The sequence below is a fragment of the Giraffa tippelskirchi genome, chromosome 3, assembly GCF_054371585.1.
Source record: "Giraffa tippelskirchi isolate mGirTip1 chromosome 3, T2T-mGirTip1v1.2.pri, whole genome shotgun sequence".
Lineage (NCBI taxonomy): Eukaryota > Metazoa > Chordata > Mammalia > Artiodactyla > Giraffidae > Giraffa > Giraffa tippelskirchi.
In genome coordinates this window covers 133156338-133182566 of record NC_137277.1, presented here as the reverse complement: position 1 = coordinate 133182566, position 26229 = coordinate 133156338, and the positions used below count along the sequence as shown (strand labels likewise).

General features: G+C 42.4%; 1 protein-coding gene and 1 long non-coding RNA gene across 19 annotated transcripts in view; one reads left to right on the top strand and one right to left on the bottom strand.

Moving 5' to 3' along the window:
- Positions 1 to 9234: 9234 nt before the first annotated feature.
- On the bottom strand, positions 9235 to 24904 carry LOC145540857 (uncharacterized). Its single transcript, XR_014078598.1, has 2 exons — positions 22804 to 24904; positions 9235 to 10191 (listed from the first exon to the last, which is right to left on the bottom strand). It is a non-coding gene; the product is annotated as an uncharacterized LOC145540857 (long non-coding RNA).
- The window catches only part of CLASP1 (cytoplasmic linker associated protein 1), a 274282-nt gene continuing 259816 nt past the window's right edge, over positions 11764 to 26229 (top strand). For 11 of the 18 annotated variants that reach the window (XM_081576032.1, XM_081576029.1, XM_081576030.1 and 8 more), the window contains exon 1: positions 23703 to 25608. The gene's annotated coding sequence lies outside the window, so the exon portion shown is untranslated. Of the gene's footprint in view, positions 12625 to 23702; positions 25609 to 26229 lie in introns of those variants that run through there. The other 7 variants (XM_081576019.1, XM_081576021.1, XM_081576023.1 and 4 more) reach the window with 4 other exon arrangements.

Below are 26229 nucleotides of genomic sequence, written 5' to 3'. Positions count from 1 at the left end.
CACTTGGTAGAGTCTTTTTTTTTCTTTAATTTTTACTTTTATTCTACCCCCTGCCCAGGGATTGAACCTAGGCCTTCGGCAGTAAGAACATGGAGTCCTAATCACTGGACCACCAGGGAAATCCTGGTAGAATCTTATTAAGGTTAGCCATTCTAGTAGGTGTTTAGAAAGATCTTGTAGTTTTGATTGCTGCCCTTCATTTTCTCAGAGAACCTAGGCAGAGTGGGTCAGAGCTCAGGATGTGTTCTTGTGGCCTTATCCAAAGGCTGAAGCTAGGGAGGTAGCTCCTATGGCTCCAAAACATGTGGAGACAGACATGGACAACAGACTTGATTGCCAAGGCCAAGGGGATGGGATGGGAGTTTGTGATTAGCAGATGCAGATGATTCCATAGAGAATGGATAAATGACAAGGTCCTAATGTGCTAGATGTGTTAGTTTCAAGTGCACAACAAAGTGATTCAGCTATGCATATGTACATATATATCCTTTTTCAGATTCTTTTCCATTATGGCTTATTACAAGATGTTGAACATAGTTCCCTGTGCTATACAGCAGGACCTTGTTTATCTATTTTATGTGCTGCTGCTGCTGCTGCTAAATCGCTTTAGTCCTGTCCACCTCTGTGCAACCCCATAGACGGCAGCCCACCTGGCTCCTCTGTCCCTGGGATTCTCCAGGCAAGAATACTGGAGTGGGTTGCCATTTCCTCCTCCAATTTTATGTGCAGTAATGTATATATGTTACATTACTGTGTATATGTTACCTCTGCAAAGAGTCAGACAGGACTAAGTGACTGAGCAATGTGTATACGTTAATCCCTAATGCCAAATTTATCCCACCCTACCCTCCCTTGGGTAACTGTAAATTTATTCTCTATGTCTTTATGTTTCTATTTTGTAAGTAAGTTCATTTGTATCATATTTTATTTATTTGTTGGCTGCACCATGTGGTTTGCTGGATATTTGTTCCCCGATCAGGATTTGAATCTGGGCCCTCAGTAGTGAAAGCACTGAGTCCTAACCATTGGACTGCCAGGAAATTTCCTGTATCATTTTTTTTTATTTTTCACACGTAAGTGATATCATATGATATTTGTCTTCCTCTGATGTCAGTTTTTTTTTTTTTTTTTACCCATTTCAGATTGTGTTTTAAAAAATCACTCTTCTGGCAGGAAGGAAAATGAGTTGGAAGGGATAAGAGACCTCCTAGGTGGCTTTTTGCAGAAGCATAGGTGGGAGGCTTTGAGAGAATTAGAAAAACTGCGGCTACTTTCTCATTAGCAGACACAGGGTCTGCGGGAAAAGAATCGTAAAGAGGAAGAACCTTTGAGTGTACCGGGCAAACTGAGTTCACAGAGGAAACGTGAACCTGACCAGCCTTGGAACGGGAGTGAGTGGCAGGGCCAGAAGGAAATGACCGTCCTGTGGACACCTGCTGCTGGCCCTGCTCTGGGGGCCGGGGACCCAGCAGTAGAAGGGGAGGGAAAGGCAAAAGCATAGTTCTTGTGTCCTCAGCTGAGATGATGAAGTAAATCCTCACAGGAAGGGAGTTGTAAGTAGTGGTTAGTTATCTTTAGAAATAATTTCGACAACACTCGATTCATTCGATATTCATTTTCAAAGTGGCTAAACTGATGGGGACTGTGTCTTGTCTGAGAGTTGCTCACAGGTTAGGGAAGTTCCCTTTTGATCCAGTGGTTAGAACTTGGCACTCTCACTGCCGGGGCCCTCAGCTCAATCCCTGGTTGGGGAACTGAGATCCTACCCTGCAAACTGCGTGGTGCAGCAAAAAAAAAGTTGCTCATAGGTTAGTAAGTGAGGGAAGGGAGCTGACCATTGTTTCTAAGAGTGTTTCCTTGGGTCTCTTATCTGTTTATTTGTAAGCTCTTGCTGGGATCAAACCTGGGCCTAGACATGCCCAAGGACAGCCCTGAAGCCAACTTTCCTGTAACATCCCTTGGACAAGGTGAAGTTCACTGCATAACTTTGCAAGATGAATTAACACGGTGTTTATCTGCCAGGATTCCAGGGGCCTGGGCCCTGAGAGGCTACATCCTCAGCTCTGGTTCCCAGAAGCCACCCAAGCACCTATTTGACCCCCGCCCTCAGAGCAGGCTGAGGTGGTGGTCGCCCCAAGGGAGACTCAAGGAAGATTAAGAGGTCACCGAAGTATACCAGTGCCAATTAATGGCACATCTCCCCGCTCACCAGATTTATCAAGAGGCCAATCAGCTCTCAGTGCTCCCAGGGAGAAAAATGGTCATTTATTGGGAGAACAGAAAGTGGAGCTTTGGCTGAAACCACTTTGCCTTCAACAGCAACTTTTTAATCCCTTTGTCTGGTGCATGAAATCAGTTCCCAGAACATAGGGTTTATTAATAACTGTGGGACTTTTTCCCAGTCTCCAGATCAATTGGCAGAAGCCTCTGGTTCCTTCCTTCTGGATGCTTCTATTATTTAGAGCTGAGACGTGGTCGTCTCCTTGAAACCCATATAGTTTTTCACATGACTTGGGAATTGCACAGCGCCCCCTCCCCAGCCCATCCTAACAAACCCAGTCCACCAGAAGGCCTTGCCCACTGTCTGTCGTCCTTGGCTGGCTCAGCCTGCTGGAGTCTTTGCTTCTGCTGAGATGCCCTGCTCGCTGCAGGGCAGTGCAATGTGTACCTCTCCTCCAGGCTAGCTGCTCACTGCCAAGTGCAGGCCTGAGTGTTGACAGGGATCCCTGGAGCCAGCCTGATTTAGAATAAGGTCACTTTGAGCTGGTTCCTCTCCTGTGGCTGGTGGAGGCCCCAGAGGTAGCTGTTGGGTAGGTGCTAAGTGAGGCCCAGTTCTCACTCTGGGCACATGGGGGATGCTGTGCCAGCAGTTCCCATGAAGGGGGAGTGTCATAACTAGGTCTTCCTCCAGAGCTGCTCCTGTCCTCTTCCTCTTCTCTTCCCCACCCCTCCTGGGGGCCTAGCCATGCCCATGGTTTCCCCAGGCACCTCTGACTTCTACCCACCAAGCTCCATACCACCCCCTGCCTGCTGGTTGTACCCTCAGAGGTGGCTCACCAGTACCCTAACCCCAGCATGGCAAAGGGGGAGGGGCAGGCCTTGGGTCACCGCCTGGTCCCACGCCTATTATGTCCCTGTGAAGAAACTAACACAAGAACACCCACCTGCTGAGGGTGGGCGACAGTGGGTGCAGAGTCCTGCTCACAGGCTCACAGAGGGATGCTCAGGGCTGACTCCCTCTTCCCCACAAACCTGCTTCCTGCGCCCCCCCCCCCACTTCCTCTATCAGTCAATAGCATCATCACTCTCTTAGTCACTCAGACTGAATGGCAAAGCAGTTTTCTTGTCCATTTTTTATTAGTCTATATTTTCCTTCTGTGGGAAATGATACATAACATAAACGTTGCCGTTTTAACCATTTTTCAATGCACAGTAACATTAAGTATAACACATTCACATTGCTGTGCTGCCACCATCCGTCTCCAGAACGTGCCCGTCTTCCCCAGCTGAAACTCTGTCCCCATTAAACACTAACCCACGCTCCCTCCTCCCAGCCCCTGGCTCCCAACCTTCTACTTTCTGTCTCTATGAATGTTGACTATTCTAGGGGCCTCATATAAGTGGAAGCATTCTAGGACTGGTTGATTTCATTGAGCATAACGTCCTCAAGGTTCATCCATGTTGTAGCTGGTGTTAAGGATTTCCCTCCCCTTTTAAGGCTGAATAATATTTCATGGTATGGGTATACCAAACTGAAAAAAAATCCATTCCTTGGTCTATTTTTATTAGGGCTTTTGGAAAGGAAATTAATACCAAGTTTTAAAACCCACACATTCCAGAGGAGGGGGCAGTGAGAACGTGTCTCCTCCCACCAGCCCTCTGATGCTCCCCCCGCAATGACCTCCCAATTCACCCTCTTGTGTGTGTCCACTGCCTGTCCCTGGTTGCCTGCCCTGCCCGATACCTTCCAGCTCTTACTGGTTTCTCTGACTCAGTCTGCCATCTGGGAGCTGTCCTGCTGGGCAAGGCAAGCCTTGGCCGTGGCCTTCACTCATGAGGTGTTGAATCTGTGGATCAGTTTGGAGAGTCTTTTAACAATAGAAAGTCTTCTGGTCCATGAATACATGATGTCTTTCCATATACCTAAGTCCTCCTTAATTTCTTTAAACAATGTTTATTGTACAGATTTTCTACTTCTTTTGTTAAATCTATTCCTAAGTATTTCATTCTTCACCTTGATGCTATTAGAAGTGAATTGTTGGGACTTCCCTAGTGGTCCTGTGGTTGGGACTTGGAGTTTCCCTGCAGGGGGTGTGGGTTTGATCCCTAGTCAGGGAACTCAGTTCAGTTCAGTTCAGTCGCTCAGTCATGTCTCACTCTTTGTGACCCCATGGACTGCAGCATGCCAGGCCTCCCTCTCTATCGCCAACTCCTGGAGTTTACTCAAACTCATGTCCATTGAGTCAGTGATGCCTTCCGACCATCTCATCCTCTGTCATCCCCTTCTCCTGCCTTCAATCTTTCCAAGCATCAGGGTCTTTTCAAATGAGTCAGTTCTTTGCATCAGGTGGCCAAAGTATTGGAGTTTTCCCTTCAGCATCAGTTCTTCCAGTGAATATTCAGGACTGATTTCCTTTAGGATGGACTGGTTGGATCTCCTTGCAGTCCAAGGGACTCTCAAGAGTCTTCTCCAACACCATAATTAAAAAGCATCAATTCTTCGGCACTCAGCTTTCTTTATAGTCCAACTCTCACATCCATACATGACTCCTAGAAAAACCATAGCTCTGACTAGATGGACCTTTGTGGGCAAAGGAATGTCTCTGCTTTTTAATATGCTGTCTAGGTTGGTCATAACTTTTCTTCCAAGGAGTAAGCGTCTTTTAATTTGATGGCTGCAATCACCATCTGCAGTGGTTTTGGAGCCCGAATGTTTCCACTGTTTCCCCATCTATTTGCCATGAAGTGATGGGACAAGATGCCATGATCTCAGTTTTCTGGGTGTTGAGTTTTAAGCCAACTTTTTCACTCTCTTCTTTCACTTTCATCAAGAGGCTCTTTAGTTCTTCTTCGCTTTCTGCCATAAGGGTGGTGTCATCTGCATATCTGAGGTTATTGTTATTTCTCCCGGCAATCTTGATTCCAGTTTGTGCTTCATCCAGCCCAGCGTTTCTCATGATGTATTCTGCATATAAGTTATATATGTCAGAGAACTGAGATCCCGCAACTCCTGAGGCTGGCAGAAAAAAGAAAAAGTGCAATTGTTTTCTTCATTTTCAAAGTAAATGTCTTTTTGCTTCACTGGGATCAATTGGAATCCTCTCCTGATTGACGCTGTTTTACCTAGTGGCACTGAGTGATGACAGAGGCCTTGCATAGGCAGGCGTCCAAGGCCTGGATCTCTTGTGGGACATATGCGAGTTCCTTGAAGAAGCTGCAGGCCTCCACAGAGCACATTCCTTGGTGTGAGATTCTGATCTCCAGTTTAAGGGTTCCAACCTCGCTCCGACTCAGCTCCTAATGGCATCACCCATACCCTCTTTCTGGGTTTTCTTCCCTTCACTGTGCATCCATTTGGATAGGATTCAAGAGTGATAGCTCAAATGCATTTAGCTCCCACTCTGTTGACAGGTAGAGGCTGACTTTCCAGATCTTGTAACTTACTGTAAGAAATAATAATTATAGTGCACCAAGGTACAGGGAAGGAAGAATAACCTCATAGAACCAGTAGAGAATCTAGAATATATGTCAAAAGTGGCATTACCCTCCTTTGGGAAAAGGATGGCGCTTTCAAGAAAAGGTTACAGAGTAATTGGTTGTCTATTTGAAAAAAAAGTTCGTTTCGGTTCTCACTGCACACAAAAGTAAATTCTAGGTACAAAGTTTGTAAAAATCAAAAACAAAGCTTACAAAAGCTAGAGGGAAATACTCTAGAATATCTTTATGACACTAAATCAAGGAAACATTTTTTTAAAAACAAACAAACAGAAACAAAATTTCCCCCTGGCCCAGTGTTTAAGACTCTGTGCTCCACTGCAGAGGGCATGGGTTTGATCTTTGGTCGGGGAGCTAAGATCCCACATGCCACATGGTGTGGCCAAAAAAACACCCACAAAACAAAATAAATTAAAAAAGAAACAATAAGCATTTAAAAAAGGAAAAGATTAATTAATCAGGAAAAACACTGTTACAAAAGTGAAAAAATCAAGTTCCGGACTGGGAGAAAATACTGGCTGTATGAAGGACTGATACCTACAAAAAATTTCTAAACATCAATAATAAAAAAACAAGTAGCACATCTGAAAAAGTAGTCCAGGCAGAAAAGGAGATCCAGATCACCAGTGGCCACATAGAAAGATACTCAACTGCATGAGGAACCAGGGAAATGCAAATTAACACCATGAAATACCATTTACATTCTTCAGATCAGTAAAAAAAATAGTGATTAGTGAAAATTTACAGTGCTAGTGTTGGACATGCTGATATTCTGCTGGTTATTTTTGAGCTTTTCTTGTCAAGTTGAGTATGTGCACACAATCCTCATGCTTTGTAAGCATCACTAGGAAACTTACACTCAGGGATCAGAAGGGAGTTTTATAAAAGCGTTTATAGTAGTGAGGTTAAACAGCAACCACAGACAAAACTGAACCCTTAAAAACTCACTGCGCTGTGCTGTGCTTAGTTGCTCACTCATGTTTGACACTTTGTGACCCCGTGGACTATAGCCCATCAGGCTCCTCTGTCCGTGGGGATTCTACAGGCAAGAATACTGGAGTGGGTTGCCATGCCCTCCTCCAGGGGATCTCCTAAACCCAGGGATCCAACCCAGGTCTCCCGCATTGCAGACAGATTCTTTACCATCTGAGCCACCAGGGAAGCCCAAGAATACTGGAGTGGGTAGGTCAAGAAGCAACAGTTAGAACTGGTCGTTGAACAGTGGACTGGTTCCAAATTGGGAAAGGAGTACATCAAGGCTGTACATTGTCACCCTGTTTATTTAACTTATATGCAGAGTACATCACGTGAAATACCGGGCTGGATGAAGCACAAGCTGGAATCAAGACTGCCGGGAGAAATATCAATAACCTCAGATATGCAGATGACACCACTCTTATGGCAGAAAGTGAAGAGGAACTAAAGAGCCTCTTGATGAAAGTGAAAGGAGAGAGTGAAAAAGCTGGCTTAAAACTCAACATCCAAAAAACTAAGATCATGGCATCTTGTCCCATCACTTCATGGCAAATAGACAGGGGAACAGTGGAAACAGTGACAGACTTTATTTCCTTGGGCTCCAAAACCACTGCAGATGGTGACTGCAGCCATGAAATTAAAAGACACTCCTTGGAAGAAAAGTTATGACCAACCTAGTTCAGTTCAGTTCAGTTCAGTCGCTCAGTCGTGTCCGACTCTCTGCGACCCCATGAATTGCAGCACGCCAGGCCTCTCTGTCCATCACCAACTCCCGGAGTCTACCCAAACCCATGTTCATTGAGTCGGTGATGCCATCCAACCATCTCATCCTCTGTCGTCCCCTTCTCCTCCCGCCCCCAATCCTACCCAGCATTAGGGTCTTTTCCAATGAGTCAACCCTTCGCATGAGGTGGCCAAAGTATTGGAGCTTCAGCTTCAACATCAGACCTTCCAATGAACACCCAGGATTGATCTCTTTTAGGATGGATTGATTGGATCTCCTTGCAGTCCAAGAAACTCTCAAGAGTCTTCTCCAACACCACAGTTCAAAAGCATCAATTCTACGGCGCTCAGCTTTCTTCACCAACCTAGACAGCATATTAAAAGGCAGAGACATTCCTTTGCCCACAAAGGCCTGTCTAGTCAAAGCTATGGTTTTTCCGGTAGTCATGTATGGATGTGAGAGTTGGACTATAAAGAAAGCTGAGTTCCGAAGAATTGATGCTTTTGAACTGTGGTGTTGGAGAAGACTCTTGAGAGTCCCTTGGATTGCAAGGAGATCCAATCAGTCAATCCTAAAGGAAACCAGTCCTGAATAATCACTGGAAGGACTGAAGCTGAAGCTACAATACTTTGGCCACCTGATGCGAAGAACTGACTCATTAGAAAAGACCCTGATGCTGGGAAAGATTGAAGGCAGGAGGAGAAGGGGATGACAGAGGATGAAATGTTTGGATGGCATCACCAACTCAATGGACATGAGTTTGAGCAAGCTCCAGCAGTTGGTGATGGACAGGGAAGCCTGGTGTGCTGCAGTCCATGGGGTTGCAAAGAGTCAGACACGACTGAGCGACTGAACTGAATCTATCCCTTCTCCAGGGAATCTTCCTGACCCAGGAATCTAACTGGGGTCTCCTGCATTGCAGGAGGATTCTTTACCAGCTGAGCTACCAGGGAAGCCCCCAAAGTCACTCATTGTCTGTTAATAGGAGATTAGATAAATGCGAAAATATTCATACAATGGAATACCACAGAGTAGTTAAATAGATGACCTAGGGGAATTGCCTGATGGTCCAGTAGTTAGGAACTCTGTGATCTCACTGCTGAGGGCCCAGGTTCATCTCTAGTGGGAGCACTAAGATTCCACATGCCGCGCAGCATGGTCAAAAATAAATTAAAAAATAAAGGAATGCTGGGGACTTTACTGGTGGTCCAATGGTTAAGAATCTGCCTTGCAATGCAGGGGATGGAGGTTCAATCCCTAGTTGGGGAGCTAAGATCCCACATTCTGCAGAACAACTAAGCCTTTGTGCCACAACTACTGAGCCTGTGAACCATAATCAGAGAATCTACATACCGCAAGAAAAGATCCGGCATGACACAAGACCCAATGCAGCCAAATAAATACATTTTTTAAAAAAGCAATGCTAATGTTGACCTTTTAAAAAATAGAGAAATAAATGACCTGAAGCTATCCTCTTTATCCGCAGGGAAAAAAAAATCTCAAAGATACAGTACTGAGTGGAAAAAAAAATTAGAGTAAGTTGCAGAAAGATATATACAATCTAACAGCATTCATATAAAACTTAAAATATGAACAAATTTTTAAAATACTATCACTTATAGATACATTTATAAATGTATGCATAAATACAAGAACAGGTTTGGAAATATAGGCACCAAATTCTGTAGAGGGAAACGGGGTCAGGTGGGGCTACACAGAGTTCATCATAGTTTCTCTTTTTTTTTGTCTGCCTGAAATACTTGACTCAAAGCCAGCAAACCGAAACATAGTAACTCTCAGTGTTGTGAGACAGCCCCAAATTAAATTTTCCACCAACTCCTTTATTCCATTCTCATTTCAGCCTGTTGCTGTTGTTGCTCAGTCACCCAGTCGTGTCCAACTCTTTGAGACCCCATGGACTGAAGCACGGCAGGCTTCCCTGTCTCTCACCATCTCCCGTAATTTGCCCAAGTTCATGTTCATTGCCTTGGTGATGCTGTCTAGCCATCTCATCCTCTGACACCCTCTTTTCTTTCTGCCCTCAATCTTTCCCATCATCAGGGACTTTTCCAATGAGTCGTCTATTCGCATCAGATGACCAAAATACTGGAGCTTCAGCTTTAGCATCAGTCCTTCCAGTGAATATTCATTTCAGCCTACAGCTTTCCCAAAAGGTTGTCTGCTCTCAGCCAGGAGGCACAATCAGTTTTTAACTTTAACCTCATGACTAATACTGTCCTTTGTCTTGGGGAAGCCAAGGACTTGCTTCCAGTGAGCAAGTCTGTACAGGAATTTCTCCCCACTTTTACAGCCACTGTCTTCCATTCAAAATTTTCCAACTTGTTTGCCTAATTCTCAGAGAAATGGGCATTACTGAGCTGGATATAGGATACCTTTATGAACATCAATTCAGAGTGTGGGTTGTCAAATGTACATGTTGGCCAGCTTTAACATGACTGAAACAAAGTCAGGCTCTTCCAGTCTTGGTTCTGAATCTCTGTCTTCCCATCTGTGCAAGACCTAAGGTGAATCTCTTCACTGCTTTGGCCTCAGTTTTCTCACACTCAAAAAGGGGTGGTGATTAAATTATCCCTAAGGTACCTTCCTGAGTACCAACTTTCCACGAGTCTAAGGCAGAATCTGAGGCGCTGTCAAAAAATGCCTTGGCTCTGAAATTTCCCTCTTCTGTCATTTCCACCAGGCCAGTTGGATAAATACTGGTGCTTGCCAATCTCTGGACAATATTTAGGGAATGCTGTATTTTTCATATATCCAAGCTGAAAGTACAAAGAGGAAAAAAGTTACTCTACCTGCCTGCCACAAGACAAACATCTTGGCTGTTCACCTAGGTTTGGAGTAGCATTGTTTCTGTAACTTATACACCAGCAATTTTCTGGTAAATTCCCTGATGTGGTTGGTAGTCTCTTTGCAGTAAAAATTTTCTGCTTCTTTCCTGTTTGGCACCAAGAGGAATCTAATTTATATTCTGAGGTATAGTACACACACTTTATGTTTAAATTGAGATATTGTGTTATCAATGGACCAAGAGGAACCATTGTTAAGAAAGGTATCATCTTGTCTTTGACTGTTATAAATGTAAAATATTATGTTCATGGAACTGTCAGCTTCTAGTCAGATCTGTTAGTTTCAAGAGTTGGCAGCAACCTGCTGCTATCAGGAATTACAGGTTGAAAGCAACTGATATCAGTTGAATTCACGTGGTGTTTGAATTCAAAAGAAATGAAATGGGCAAGTGGAGTTTACCCGTCACATAGTTAAGAGCAGGGAGGATGCCTAATCCCGGATGACTCAAAATGACAGTGCAGTGTGGTACATGTTGTAGAGAAAGGCAGTGTAGCCAAATTTATGAGAGAAGGAGATGCTAGGGATGGTAGGTAGCTACATCATGCCAAACAAAGGCAAATTCAGAGAATTTGAAAAATAAAAATACATTCAAAGATTAGTGACAGTGAACAGACTAGTATTGTGTATGCTATCATTTATTTAAAAATTAGATGAAGCAAGGGAAATCCCCTGTGATCCAGTGGTTAGGACACGGCACTTTCATAGCTGGGGTCTGGGTTCAGTCCTTGGTCAGGGAATTAAGATCCTGCAAGCTGTGGGGCATGGCCAAAAAAAAAAAAATTAGATGAAGTAATAAGGAAAACAAAAATATGGCATGAATATAAGTAGATTATTTGAAAAGAAGAGAAAGGACCTGAGTTACTGCAGGCCCTTGAAGGCAAGAGAATTTCATCCAAGAATAGGAAACTCTAAATAAGTAAGACTAGGAAATACCAATAAAAACCTTATAAATAATTTTAAAAGTTGCTGATTTCTTAAGGCATCATTTAACTTTTTAAACTGTGAGTTGGCAGAGTGACACATTCCTCCTTTCTTTCAAGTATTACATGGTATAATTAAGGTGGCAAAAACAAGAATAGAAAGAACACAGCTGTGTCATTCAAGTCAAAGTTCCCTATGAATGCCACCTAAAATTTACAACAGATAGTTGGAATTATTTTATCCTTAATATATGTGAACAAATAAGATAAGGGTCTGTTATTTTTACCAAAGCGAATATGGTAGAGCAGTTTCATTTATACATTCTGATCTATCTAATGTGTTCTTTTCTCACTTTGCTATCTGAGTGTGAAGTATGTGTGTGTGTGTGAGAGAGAGATGGTCCATCTAGCAAAATGTGCCCAATTTAAAAAATATTATGTAAAAGTCCAAATGACTTGTTAAAATGGAAATATTTAGAGTTGCTTAAAAGTATGAGAATAAATAAACCGTATCCAAAATATCCGTCTAAATCATCATTCTAGTTCTGAGAATCTGATGGTGTCATAATGGTAAGTTTCCAACTTACCATTTTGTTTATTTGGTTTAGGCTCAGGAACATTCTCTTTTACTCCTCCTCAGCTTTTATTGACCCACCCACAACCGCGAAGTACCCTGGTTTCTGTTCCATCATTATAGTGACTGTATAGACTAGCGATTGTTGTTTTCGATACCAAACTGACTTCTTTGAGTGTAAAAACTGTGTCTTTCCAGCTACGCTTACCCAAGGGCACATCAGGTTCTATCTAAAGAGAGGCTATTGGATGATGTATAAATGCAAGTGGACTTCCCTGATGGCTCATGGATAAAGAATCTGCCTGCAATGCATAAGATGCAAGAGACATGGGTTCAATCCTTGGGTCAGGAAGATCTCCTGGAGGAGAGCACGACAATCCACCACAGTATTCTTGCCTGAAGAATCCCATGGACAGAGGAGCCTAGCAGGCTACAGTCCATCAGGTGGCAAAGAATCAGATAGGACTGAAGCAACTGAGGACACATGCATGCATAAATGAAAGCAGATTGCCCCTGCACTTGACAGTGAATGCTCTCAACAATTCTTTGCATTTGGATGGGTAGATCAGGCAGTGGCACGAGTTCATCTGTAAGTTGTCATGATCCAATGTTCTCGAGAGACCTCACAGACGGAAATCAAAAAGAAAGCCTAAAACTAAAATTCTATGTCTGGTTGTATTTTGGAATTTGCCATTTGTCCCTATTAAGGTGTGAGGAATGACCTTCAAAAAGCCTGAGCAGACCCAGATTTCGACACACTGGATGACAGGGAAGCTTCAAAGGGTTATTTGATCATTTGTTTTGTATCAGAGTTGCCCATTGAACCACCTGGATTTGTCAAGCTTCTCAGGGTAAGAACACTGACTTTTATACAGCCTTTGTTACTGAGAAGTGGGTTTTTGTAATATCAATTGCAGTAGTTGTGACAACATTGGAAACTAGAACTGTCCTCTCCATTAAAGGTGAAGTGACTTTGGTGCTTGGGACTGAGTGGCTTGTCTGTGTGGACAGCTTTGAGGGCACCCTCTACTCTACCAGTTCTCCAGTAACTGCTACTCTGATGTTTCAAGAGGGGCACTCTGGCAGCAGAGCACGTTGACAGGTGAGGAAACCCAGGGGAGGTAGGCCTGTATTTTCTCCTTAGGTAGGTGATGCTTACCGGAAAGTCAAGTAATAAGCGTAATTGCTCTCCAGGGAGTGGTTACCAACATGATTAAGCAAACTAGTTTCCAATCTCCTGTTTTCATCATATGCAAAAGACACACCCCACCTTTGCCTACACATTTCTGTAACACCCAGTACTTCTGTAGCAAAGAGAATACTGTTCCCCCAATATACAAATCCAGATTTCAAGGGGCTATGACACCAATGTGCAAAGTATATATTCCTGCTGTTCTTGCTGAATTTTAATTTCTGGAGGCACATAATGTTTTCTTTTTCACTGAGATTACTGAAGAAGATTAAGAAAAGCTATCTAGTTAGAAGTAACTACCTATTACCAAAGTATTTAGGTTAACCTAGGCTGGAAGATACTGCCTAACTGAGTCATAGGAAGATAAAGAAATATTTCCACTCAGCGTTTAGTGATTTCTGTTCGTTAGGACATGCTATCGGACATATGCTATCAAATCCTTTAAGAATAACATAAAAAATTACAAAAATATATGTTAATAGAATAAAATGAAGAATATCGACATCTGTTTTTAAAAAATGACAAATAATTTTACCACCCAGACTAATCAGTTAGTGATTTTTTGACATGTTTGCTTCCAGAACCTTTTCTATGCCCAAGCTGAACTGCCTATGTGAGCTGATGCCTAGGCACCCATCAACCAGTTGTTAAGTAAAACATAAACAGAAAGCAGATAAAAACAGGTAGAGCTGATAAAAAAGAATGAAATAATGCCATTTGCAGCAACATGAATGGATGTAGAGATTGTCACACTGAATGAATTAAGCCAGACAAAGGTAAATATATGACATTGCTTATATGTGGAATCTAAAAAACCGATACAAATGAACTAACATACAAAAGAGAAAGATTCAGAAACATAGAAAACAAACTCATGGTTACCAAAAGGGAAAGGGGAGTAGGGGCTGGATAAACTAAGACTTTGGGATCAACATATACACACTATAAAACAGGGCTTCTCAGGTGGCAGTAGTGATAAAGAACCTGCTTGCCAATGCGGGAGGCATGAGAGATGTGGGTTCGATCCCCGGCTTGGGAAAATCCCTTGAAGGAGGAAATGGCAACCCACTCCAGTATTCTTGCCTGGAGAATCCCATGGACAGAGGACCCTAGTGGACTACATACAGTCCATAAGGTTGCAAAGAGTCGGACATGAGTGAAGCGACATGAGTGAAGCGACACACATACATAAAATAAATAACAAGGACCTACTGTATAGCACAGGGAACTATATTCGATATTCTGTAATAACCTATAAGGGAAAATAATCTGACAATATATACATATACATGTATAACTGAATCACTATGCTGTACATCTGAAACTAAAATGATATTGTAAATCAACTTATACTTCAATTTTTAAAAAGGAGGAAAAAAAAGGTTAGAGTTGAAGATGTTAATTAAAATGTCATCCTTAAAACTGTGAAAAAATCAAGAAAATACTTAAAATTATAAATCTCCTTGTAGGGCTTTAAAAAAAATTTATTTGGCTGCATAAGGTCTTAGTTACAGCACGCAGGATCTTTAGGTTCAGCATGTCAACTCTTAGTTGCAGCATGAGGGATCTAGTTCCCCAGCCAGGCATTGAATCCGGGCCCCCTGCATTGGGAGCTTGGAATCTTAGCCACTGAACCACTAAGGAAGTCCCTGTTGTAGGGCTTTAGAGATCACTAGTGCAACCTTTTATTCTGTGCATAGGATCTGGAGAGAGAATATGACCAGCCGAGAGCAAGCACAACCAGAACTAGAATCCAGGAACCAAGGCTTTTGGCATGATCTCCCTGCTATCACAATGCTTTTTTAACTGACTTTATTATATACAGGACAGGATTTAATGATCAATAAACTCTGCCTTTGAAATGAACCTGTGAGGGGAAAGATAATATATTGTAAGTATATCCTTTTTAACCCAGCCAAATGATTTTTGGTAGAAGTTAAGTTCACTAAAAGCGGTTCTCCATAGTTTATGTCCCCATTATATGGATAAGAAAACTGAGGCCCAATAGGGAAGATGACTTGCTAAGGATGCTCAGCCAGTCTGCGGCAGAATTGGGAGTAGATCTCATCTCCTGACTCCAAGGTTCTAAAAATAGTGTAGGATGTCATGATCACCAAAAGAAAACTTCAAAAAAAATCTCACATACTCTGGATCAATGGTTGCCCAGTTACTTTGCCTTCCTTAGTCTGCCTTCAACTGGACTAGTTCCAATTGTGATAAAGAATCTAAGCAGTGCTCAGCAATGACTGTCAACTTCACAAAAAGAGACTATAGGCAGTGATGTGACTCCTGATGGATATGTCAAGTAGTTTTGCCAGAAAATTCAAATCTGAGTCAGAATAAAGCATATATAACTATCAAGTGTCTAGGAGGTAGAAGAACATGTTAGAGACTCCCAGGAATATAATCAGAAAAATCTAGAATGTGAGAAACCTACAGGACAAATAATTTGGCTTCTTCAATAAATAAGTACCAAGGAAAAATGAGATTGAAGGTGGAAATATACACTTTAAAAAAGATCTAAGAGACAAGTAAGTCAAATGACATGTATTGGCATTGTTTGGATCCTGATTTGAACAAACTGCTTAAAAAAAAAGACACAGGTATATTAATATCGACCTTACAGAATAAAAAAGATCATAAGAGAACTTCATGAACAACTGAATGCCAACACATTTTATAACTTAGATGAAATGGATACATTTCTAGAAGGGCACAAACTATTGAAACCGACTTATGAGGAAATAGAAAATTTGAATAGACTTATAACAAGATATTGAATTAGTAATAAACTAACAAAACAAAACTACCCACAAAGCAAAGCTAGAGTGGTTCAGTGGTAAAGAATCCACCTGCCAATGTAGAAAAGGTAAAGTCCAGACAGTTTCACTAGTGAATTTTATGAAACTTTTATTTATTTTTTGTTTTTGGCTGTGCTGGGTCTTCCTTGCTTCATGCAAGCTTTCCCTAACTGCGGTGAGCCAGGGCTACTCTTCACTGCAGTGCATGGGCTTCTCAATTGCAGTGGCTTCTCTTGTTGCAGAGCACAGGCTCTAGGACCTGTGGGCTTCAGTAGTCGTGGTGGATGAGCTTAGTTGCCAGATGGCACGTGTAATCTTCCTGGATGAAGGATCGAACCTGTGTTCCCTGCATTTACAGGCAGATTCTTAACCACTGAGCCATGAGGGAAGTCCAAAACTTTTTGTTGTTGTTGTTGTTATCTAAATTGATTTCATTTTTTTTGTATCATTCTTTTGTTAGATCCCACATATAAGCGATATCATATGATATTTATCTTTTTCTGTCTGACTGACCTCACTTAGCATAATAATCTCCAGGTCTGTCCATGTTGCTGCAGATGGCATTATTTTATTCCTTTTAATGATTGAATAATTGAAACATTTGGAGAAGGAACTGGCAACCTACTCCAGTATTCTTGCCTGGAGAATCCCATGGACAGAGAAGCCTGGCAGGCTATTGTCTATGGAGTGGTAAGAGTTGGACACGACTGAGCGACTAAGCACAGCACAGCACACAATTGAAACATTTAAAAAAGAACAAATAGCAATATTTTAAAAACTCTTCCAAAAAAAAGAGAGGAGGGAATACTTTTCAAATCAACTCAACTCATTCTGTATGGCCATTATTATTCTGGTACCAAAAACAAAGACATCACAAGAAAATTAGAGACCAATATATCTTATGAATATAGATGCACAAGTCTTCAAAAACATATTAGCAAATAAAAAATTAAGCAACATATTAAAAGGTTTATATACATGACCAAGTAGGATTTATCCAAGCTTGGTCTGACATTTAAAAATCAATGTAATACACAATATTAATAAAATTCTAGACAAACTAAGAAGAGACCATCCTCAATCTGATAATGGCCATATATGAAAAACCCACAGCTAACATCATATAATAGTGAAAGACTAAATGTTCTCTCCCTAAGATCATGAACAAGACAAGGAAGTCCATTCTCAACACTTCTATTCAATGTTGTACCAGAGGTTCTAGCTGAGAAAATTAGACAAGAAAATGAAATAAAAGGGATCCAGATTGGAAAGGAAGAATGAAAAAGAATATCGATTTCCTTAAGAGTTCCCTGGTGGCCTAGTGGTTAGAATTCTGGGCTTTCACTGCTGTGGCCCAGGTTCAATCCCTGGTCAGGAAACTGAGATCCTGGAGGCTGTGTAGCACGACCAAAAAAAAAAAAAGAAATCAATTTGCAGATGACATGACTTTGTATATAGAAAATGCCAAGGATGCCACTAAGAATCTAATAAATGAGTCCAGCAAGGTTGCAGAATACATGATTAATATGCACAAATTGATTATATTTCTATGTTCACTCACAATGAACATTCTGAAAATGAAATTAAGAAAACAATTCCAGAAAATGGCTACATTGGCAGCGGCCCAGAGCTGAGCCACAACCCCAGACTCAGCCTCCCTCCTTGGTGTTGCCGCCACTGCTGCAGTCATGGCTGCTGATGGGTGGACCAGTGCTTACCTCTGCTGTCTGCATCCCATTTGGGAAATGTCACTCCCACGGCCCCACCATACGTACAAGAAAGCAGCCCCAGAGGAGACATGAGTTCAATTCCTGGGCCGGGAAGATCCCACATGCCGAGGAGCAACTAAGCCTATGCACCACAACTACTGACCTGTGCTCTAGAGCCTGGGAGCCACAACTACAGAGCCCATGTGCCATAACTACCGAAGCCCGCATGCCGTAGAGCCTGTGCTCCACGGAAAGAAAAGCCACTACAATGAGAAGCCCTTGTACCGCAACTAGAGAGAAGTTCCACGCCTGCCCCCCACCTCCGCAACTAAAGCAATGAAGACCAGAACAGCCAAATAAATAAAAAATAAAATTATACATAAAAAAGAAAAGAAAGAAAACAATTCCGTTTATAATAGTACCAAAAAAGAAAATATATAGGAATAGATATTCTGCAAATGAACTGCAGAAGTTATACTATAAAAACTACACATTGTTAAAAGTAATGAAGATAATTTAGATAAATGGAAAGATATACCACATTCATGAATCAGAAGACTTAATGTCAAGTGGCAAAACTCTCCAAACTGCTCTAGAGCCAAAGCAATTCTTATCAAAACTGCAACTGCCTTTTTTGCAGAAACGGACAGGCTGATAGCAAAATTTATATGGAAATTCAAGAAACTCCAAATACCAAAACAATCCAAAAAGAAAAATAAAGTTGAAGGACTTACATTGCTTGATTTTAACAACTTCAAACCTACGGTAATCAAAATGGTAGAGTACTGGCATAAGAACACACATATCGATGGAGTAGAATTTGCAGTTCAGAAATAAACCCATATATTTATGGCCAATTGTTTTCTTTTTATTGAAGTATAGTTGATTTACAATGTTGTGCCAGTCTGTGTTATACAGCAAAGTGACTCGTTATTACACATGTATACATTCTTTTCTTATATTCTTTTCCATTATGGTTTATCACAAGATATTGAGTACAGTTCCCTGTGCTATACATTAGGGCCCTGTTGTTAATCCATTCTAAATGTAATAGTTTGCATCTACCAACTTCAAACTCCCAGTCCACCCCTCTCCCCCAACCCACTGGCAACCACAAGTCTGTTCTCTACAGCTATGAGTCTGTTTCAGTTTTATAAATAGGTTCATTTGTGCCACATATACTTTTTGGCCGTGCTGAGTCTTCGCTGCTGCTTGGGATTTTCTGTAGTTGTGGTGAGTAGGGGCTACTCTCTAGTTATGGTGCATGGGCTTCTCACTGTGGTGGCTTCTCTTGTTGTGGATCATGGGCTCTAGGGAGATTCAGCTTCAGTGTTGCAGCATGTGGGCTCAATAGCTGCAGTTCCCAGGCTCTGGAGCACAACCTTAATAGTTGTGCTCAGGCTTAGTTGCTCCAAGGCATATAGCATCTCCCCAGACCAGGGATTGAACTGATGTCTCTTGCACTGGCAAGCAGATTCTTCACTACTGAGCCACCAGTGACGCCTCGTGCCATATTTTAGATTATACATATAAGTAATATCATATGGTATTTGTCTTTCTCTTTCTGACTTCACTTAGGGTAATAATCTCTAGTTGCATCCACATTGCTACAAATGGCATAATTTCATTCTTTTTTGTATGGCTGAATGGCATTCCATTGTATATATATACACACTATATCTTTAGCTATTTGTCTGTCTATGGATGTTTACGTTGTTTCCATGTCTTGGCTATTGTGGACAGTGCTTCTATGGACATAGGGGTGCATGTATCTCTTTGAATTACAGTTTTCTTCAGGTATATTCTCAGGAGTGGGATTGTTGGATCATATAGTAGCACTATTTTTAGTTTTTTGAGGGATCTCAATACTGTTTTGCATAGTGTACCAACTTACATTCCCACCAACAGTGTAGGAGGTTTCCTTTTTCTCCATACCCTCTCCAGCATTTGTTATTTGTAGACTGTTTAATGGTGGTCATTCTGACCAGTGTGAGGTGATACTTCATTGTAGCTTTGATTTGTATTCCTCTAATAGTCAGCAATACTGAGCATCTTTTCATGTGCATATTGGCCATCTGTATGCCTTTTTTGGAGAATTCTCTATTTAGGACTTCTGCTTGCTTTATGATTGGGTTGTTTGTTATTGAGTTGTATGAGCTATTTGTATGTTTTGGAAACTAAGTCCTTGTCGGTCACATGGTTTGCAAATATTTTCTCCCATTCTGTAGGTTGCCTTTTTGTTTTGTTTCTAGTTGCCTTTGCTGTGCAAAAGCTTTTAAGTTTGATAAAGTTCCATTTGCTTGTTTTTGCTTTTATTTCTGTTGCCTTGGGATACTGACTTAAGAAAACATTACTACAATTTATATCATGTCCAAATAAAATCTTGTAATAGAATGTTCAGAATGCCATTATGTGTAATAACCAAAAAGTGGTTTGAAACAACCTAATGTCTATCAGCTAATGAATGGATAAGCAAAATGTGGCATACATACATAATGGAATTTTGACAATAAAAAGGAATGAGGTAATATAACGTTACAATATAGATGAATTTTCAAAATATGCTAAGTGAAAGAAGCCAGTCATATATTGCACAATTCCATTTACATAAAATGTTCAGAATAGGCAAATCTATGGATAAAAAGTAGATTGGTGGTTGCCTATGACTGGGTAGTGACTGCCAATGAGTATAGGGATTTTGGGGGGGTGATGATTATACACCTCTTTAAATGTACTGAAGACTATCGAACTGTGTACTTTAAGTGGGTGAATTATATGTAACATGAATTATATGTCAATACATATGGTAGCAAGAAAAATTATGGGATAATTAAGGAAATTTGAAGATGGGCAGGGTAGTGATAATACCAGTTATTACAGTTGAACTGCATGGGTCCATTTACTCATGGATCTGAGGTTGGTTAAATCCATCGATATGGAACCCTGGATTTGGAGGGCTGACTGTGAGACTTAAGCATCTACAGATTTTATTATCTTCTGTGGGTTCTGGAACCAATCTTCTATGGACACCAACGGATGTACTATACTGTTAATTTTTCAAGCGTGATAATGGCATTGAGGTTATGTTTATTAAAAAATTGTCTTTTTACAATACTAAAATATTTGTGGGTGTAAATAATCAGAAACAACTCTTTTGAGCCTACCTATCACTTTAAGTATCACCACGCTTTTCTGCCTCCCACCTTAAACACCTTTTCCAAATTACCTATTGACCCCCTATCCCCACTTCTGTCCCTACCATTGTCTTCTGAACCAGTTCCAAGCAGGCTTTCATCCTCAGCACTGCAGAGCTGTAGCCAACAGTCAATTACAGCCCATTGAGTACAGATATCCTTTTGTATTCTCAAGTTTTGCATCCACAGATTCAACCAACCAGGGGTCAGAAATATTAAAAAAAAATTATAGAATGTTCCAGAAACCAAAACCTGATTTTGCCATGTTCTGGCAACCATTTACATAGCATTTACATTGCATTAGGTAATATAAGTCATCCAGAGATGGTTTAAAGTATAAGGGAGGATATGTACATAGGTTATATATAAATACTATGTTGTTATTAAAATAAGAGACTTGAGCATCCAGAAGGATCCTGGCACCAATCCCCTCTCAAAGAGTGACTTAACTGACTTGGTTGCTCTTCCTTTTATTTCAGTTGCTGCTTTCTATTTCCTTTCTTAGTTTCATGACCATCTTGATTCCTAAATGCTACAGTGCCCCAGGGCTCAGTTAATTTTGTCAAATTTCTACTTATCTAGATGATCTCATGGCCCTAATGTTCTCTAAATGCTGACATCTCCCACAACATGCCCAGCCTGCACCTTTTTTTCAGAATTCCAGATTCATATGCCTAACTTTCTTCTTGATATTTCCATGTGTTAATTTGATATGCATCTCCAAAGTTGAATTTCTTATCTCTTCTCATTCCCAACTGGTTCCTCTGTTTCCCCATTTCAATAAATGGCAACTTCAAACTGCTAAGGCCAAAAATCTTGGGAGTCACTCTGGACTCTTTTTCTCACTCCCTATAAGAACTGAGCCATCAAATCCATGTGCCTGAGTGTACACAGACACCTCACCCTTCCACTACTTGTACTTTTCCCAAGTCACCTTGTCTATCACTTGTAGTATTTTACTAGTCTCCTAAGTTGTCCCCCTCTTGCTCCCCTACAATCTATTCTCAAAATAGAAGCTAAAGTGAGTCTGTAAGAACACAAATCGATAAACAAGGTCCTGTTGTATAGCACAGGGAACTAATTCAATATCCTGTGATAAATCATAATGGTAGATATGAAAAAAATATATATATGTATAACTGATTTACTTTACTACACAGCAGAAATGAACACAATTGTAAATCAACTGTACTTCAATAAAATAAGAAATAGAAGTCAAATCATGTTTCTCCTCTGCTTAAAACCTACCAGTGGCTCCCCATCTTACTTAAAAGCCAAAATTCTTACATTGCCCTTGAAATCCACAATTTGGACCAAAGCCCCTGAATGCCACAATTTGGCATTCTCTTACCTTTGACCTCATTTCCTACTTTCCCCTTGCACAGACTGTTTCTGCCACTCTGGCCTTTCAGTTCTTAGAACATAGTAGGTGTCTGTCTCAGAAGGATTACTGCACTGGCCTCTACCTGGAATGCCCTTCTCCAGGGAAAGGACATTGCTTGCTCTCTCAACTCCTTCACATATTTGCTGTTTACTTCTCAGTGCCTCTTTCCCTTGTGCTAAACAGAAATTCCTTTCCCTATCCTCAGCACTCCCTAATTAATTTCCTGCTTCAGTTTTTCCATATTTATTTTACCTGGCTGAGTATATATTTATTGCTACTCTGTTTTCTATCTCCTCTTCCCCAAAACAAAGATTTTTTCCTACTTTGCTCAGTGGTTGGCGCACAATCAGTACAGAGTATTTTTGATGTGCTAATGCTGTTTATAATGCACTTACATTCTCTGACTCCTTGTTTAACTGACACTAGCTTCTTGGGAGTTTGGCCGTGTCCCTGAGGAAGGTGAAACTAATTGAACAGACTGGCCACTCAGACTGCTGTAAGAGCGCCCAAAGCACAGAGTGAGAATTCTACAGGTTCAGGTTTCAGTTGCAGCCTTGGTACCAATCAGCCACTAGGTGTTGGGTGAATTATTTTTTCTTTCTGGTCCTCTATTTACTCATCTGCTAAATGGAGCTCATTGCTTCAAATGACCTCACAGGATTTTTGAGAAAGCAAAAGTTAAAGATGAAGTGTTGAGTAGGAAATGGTGTGTCTCATTATTTTCTCTATTATAGACAAAGATCTACTTACCTGGTGTTTTATACTTTTTAAGAGCAATGTGTAGGCCTGGACTAAAACTCGAGTGTTCTTTTAGGAAACTTGGAAGATGTAGGTTTGCTGTGTTAAGGTCTTTTACACATCAGTAATTTGAGAGTGGAAGCTCTTGCTTTTAGCCTCTTCTTTCTCCTGTGAAATCTCCCTCTCACATGTAAACTACTGTTTTTCAGCATTCTTGTCCAAAGAAGTGAATAGTCACTGTCCATGGGTGCCCAGCTCCTGTAGAAGTTTGTTTTCTGATCACTTGTGTGTATGTATGGTTGGTGAGCTTCCCCTCAGCCCATCTGTATCCCAGAACCTTGGTTTCCTCACTTGTAAAATGATGTTAATAACTGGCTGTTTATTTTGTGGCTTCAATGACATATCAATAATTTACATAAAGCAGTAGTACAATGCCTAGCATATATTAAAGCTTCCGAAATGCTTCCTATAAATGGAGACTGTATTGAACTGCCACACTCAGGGTCACTTTCTAAAACAGTTCTTCCACTAAGTTACTACCCTTAGTTGAGGACCTAAAACAATGCAGATCTACCTGGTTTCAAAATATTCCCCATCCTATTGAAAGCAGAGTTCAGCAAGATATTTGTACACTTTTGTTCACAGCAGCATTATTCACAGTAGCCAAAAGGTATAAGTAACCCAAGGGTTCATTTTGGGAATATATATCTCATACGTACAATGGAATATTATTTAATTTTAAAAAGCAAGGAAATTCTGGGATGTCTCTGGCAGTCCAGTGGTTAAAAGACTCAGTGCTTCCACTGTAGGAGGTCCCATTCCTGGTTGGTTAAGATCCTGAATGCTGTGGGGTGTGGTCAAAAAAGAACCCCAAAGAATTTATAGATTATTACAATGAATAATGTGGCAAAAAAGAGGGGGGGCAGGGAAATTCTGACACCTGCTTCAACATGAAAGCAGGACATTATGCTCAGTGAAATAGTGTAATAAGTCAGTCACAAAAGGAACATGATTTCAATTACATGAGGAACTTTAACGGTCAAATTTATAGAGAAAGTAAAAGAGTGGTTGCCAGAGGCTGGGGCAGGGTAGAGCCGGGGCTGTTTAAAGGGTAAAGAATTCGTTTCCTACAGTTGAATTCTAAAGATGGTAGCATAGCAGTGTAAATGTACATAACTATACACTTAAAAATGAATGGTAAATTTTATGTCATGTGTATTGTATCACATAAAAAATCAGACATTCCTGGGACCTCCCCGACGGTCCAGTGGTTAAAACTATGAGCTTCAATGTAGGGGCACAGGATCTACCCTGGTCAAGGAACTAAAATCCCACATGCCAAGTGGTGGGGCCAGAAATATTTAAAAAATGGAACATTCCCCATCGTAGTTACCAACATTACTTTCCTCTTGTGTGTGTGTGTTTTTCCAATTCAGTTAGGCTGCTCTCTTCATTGTACTCAGTAAAAGGTCCACTGCCTCCTGAGCCCTTGCCTCATGCTGTTTTCTCTGGAAAGCTCTTTTATCACCACCCAGCGGTTTTCAAAAGGTCGCTTGTGCTTTCTCCGAAAGATGTCCTCCTTTCTAGATCTAAACAGGAGTCACCTCCTTCTTGCCATCGCTACTCCTTCAGCCCACGGTCCGCTCCCTTTCCTGCACTCCAAAGAGGAGTCTACATACGGCTTGTTTTAACTGAGTCTCTCCAAGCACATCATCTAAGTCCTGGACCTTCACAGGTAGGATCTCAAGGGGGGCCACACATCCCACTAGCAAGAGCTCCGCACACGAGAATTGAGACGGAGGGAAGCCAACTCACACTCTGAGTGGGTTCCCCGGAGCAGTGTGTAATCTCACGAAAGCTTTCAATGTCAAATTACAAGTGAGGGTAGGCGCCCGACGCAGCAAAACTGTGGGCCCTTCGAGACCCTTAAAGGGGAGCCCTGCAACTTGAACAGCTTTTAAACCTCCGAAACACTCTCTCACACTTCTTCCAAGAGAAAGGCGAGAGAGGGGATGGAAGCCGCCTGTTCTGTGCAGGCGCTCAAGGAAGAAAGTTTCCAGGGTCTCCGAGACTTCCACAGGGCTGGCTCGGCTTCAAACAAGGCAAAGAACCGTTAAAAAGTTGGGCTTCCGGCTCCAGCGCCCGCGCCTACCCGAACAGTGAAGGGGGAGCCTTGGTACGGAGCGTCGCAAGACACAATTTTCTTCGCCCTGAACGCCCGGAGAGTGCGCCAACGCGCTAACCCAGAAGTGAAAGGCCGGTTCCCTCAGGTAGTAGACCTCCTCGCCCCCACCGGAGGAAGTTCCGGCCGGACGCCTTTTACCCAAGCTTTCCTGGTTCCTCCTGAGCTCTACGCTCCCTGCTTTCTGGTGCCCTACTGCCATGGCCGCTTAGATTCAATCCTCTCTGCCTAGCCTGAGTTTTGCCGCAACTCGCCGCGGGTCCAACTCCAGCCCGGCCGCCCTTTTCTTAAAGAACCTTTTCCCTACGGGTCCCCATCAGGGCCGATTGACGTTCTCCGAGTAGGCAAAAGCTCCAGGGACTGGAAGGTCCCGAATCCCGTCGCAGCCAGGGCGGCGCCTGCGCCGGGCGTTACCATAGAGAAGCAGGCGCCTCTCTGCTTTTGGTTTACACACTCTATGGTCCAGCCGGGTCGTGGCGGTAAGGGGAAAAAAGGGAGATCTCATTGCGCAGGCGCTCTGGGCTTCTATTTTTTTTTTTTTTTAATCCCCGCACCAAGTGCTTAACCTCATTGGGGTGGAGGAGAAGGCGGCGGCTGTCTGGTCCGCAGCGGCAACAGGAGCGAATAATACGGCCGTAAGTGCTCGGTTAGGGCGAGGGTATGTAGACTCCAGGCCTCCCAGGCCCCTGCCCCCCTCCACGGTGGTGGGCACCGAGGCTGGGTGGGGGCTAGGTCCAGCGCTGTCATCGGCTCTTGGGTGCACTTTGGGGGGAGGGGGGCGGCCCTTAGGTGGGAGCTGGGCGAGGAACGGGAGCGGAGGACTGTTTATCCAGCCCGCAGATCGCTGATCCCACGCTGCTTTGCAGAGGGTTGGGGGTGGCTCTGGGGTCAGCCTGTCTTTGTGTGCCCCTCTCTCTTCTCTCCCGGACCCCACCCCGGGCCCCCTTCCCGACCCGAGTCTCGGGCCTGGTAGGAGAAGTCGCTTTTGAAAAGAGCCGGGGCTTGCGAGGGGAGGGGGCGAGAGGGAGAAACCCCCCACAACTACTACTGGGCGAGTGGTGGGTGTGGAGAAAATCCGGAGGGAAGGGGTCCAGCCGGGCCAGACAAAGCCGAGCGCGGGCCGGGCGGGATGCGTAGGGTGCCGGAGGTCCCCGGGCCCGCAGCGAGCTGCTTCGGAGGCTGGGAAAGCGGACAAGTGCTGAGTTAAGCCTTGTGCAGCCTCCTCAACTTGCCTTTGTTGTTCTTCGGTATTGGCA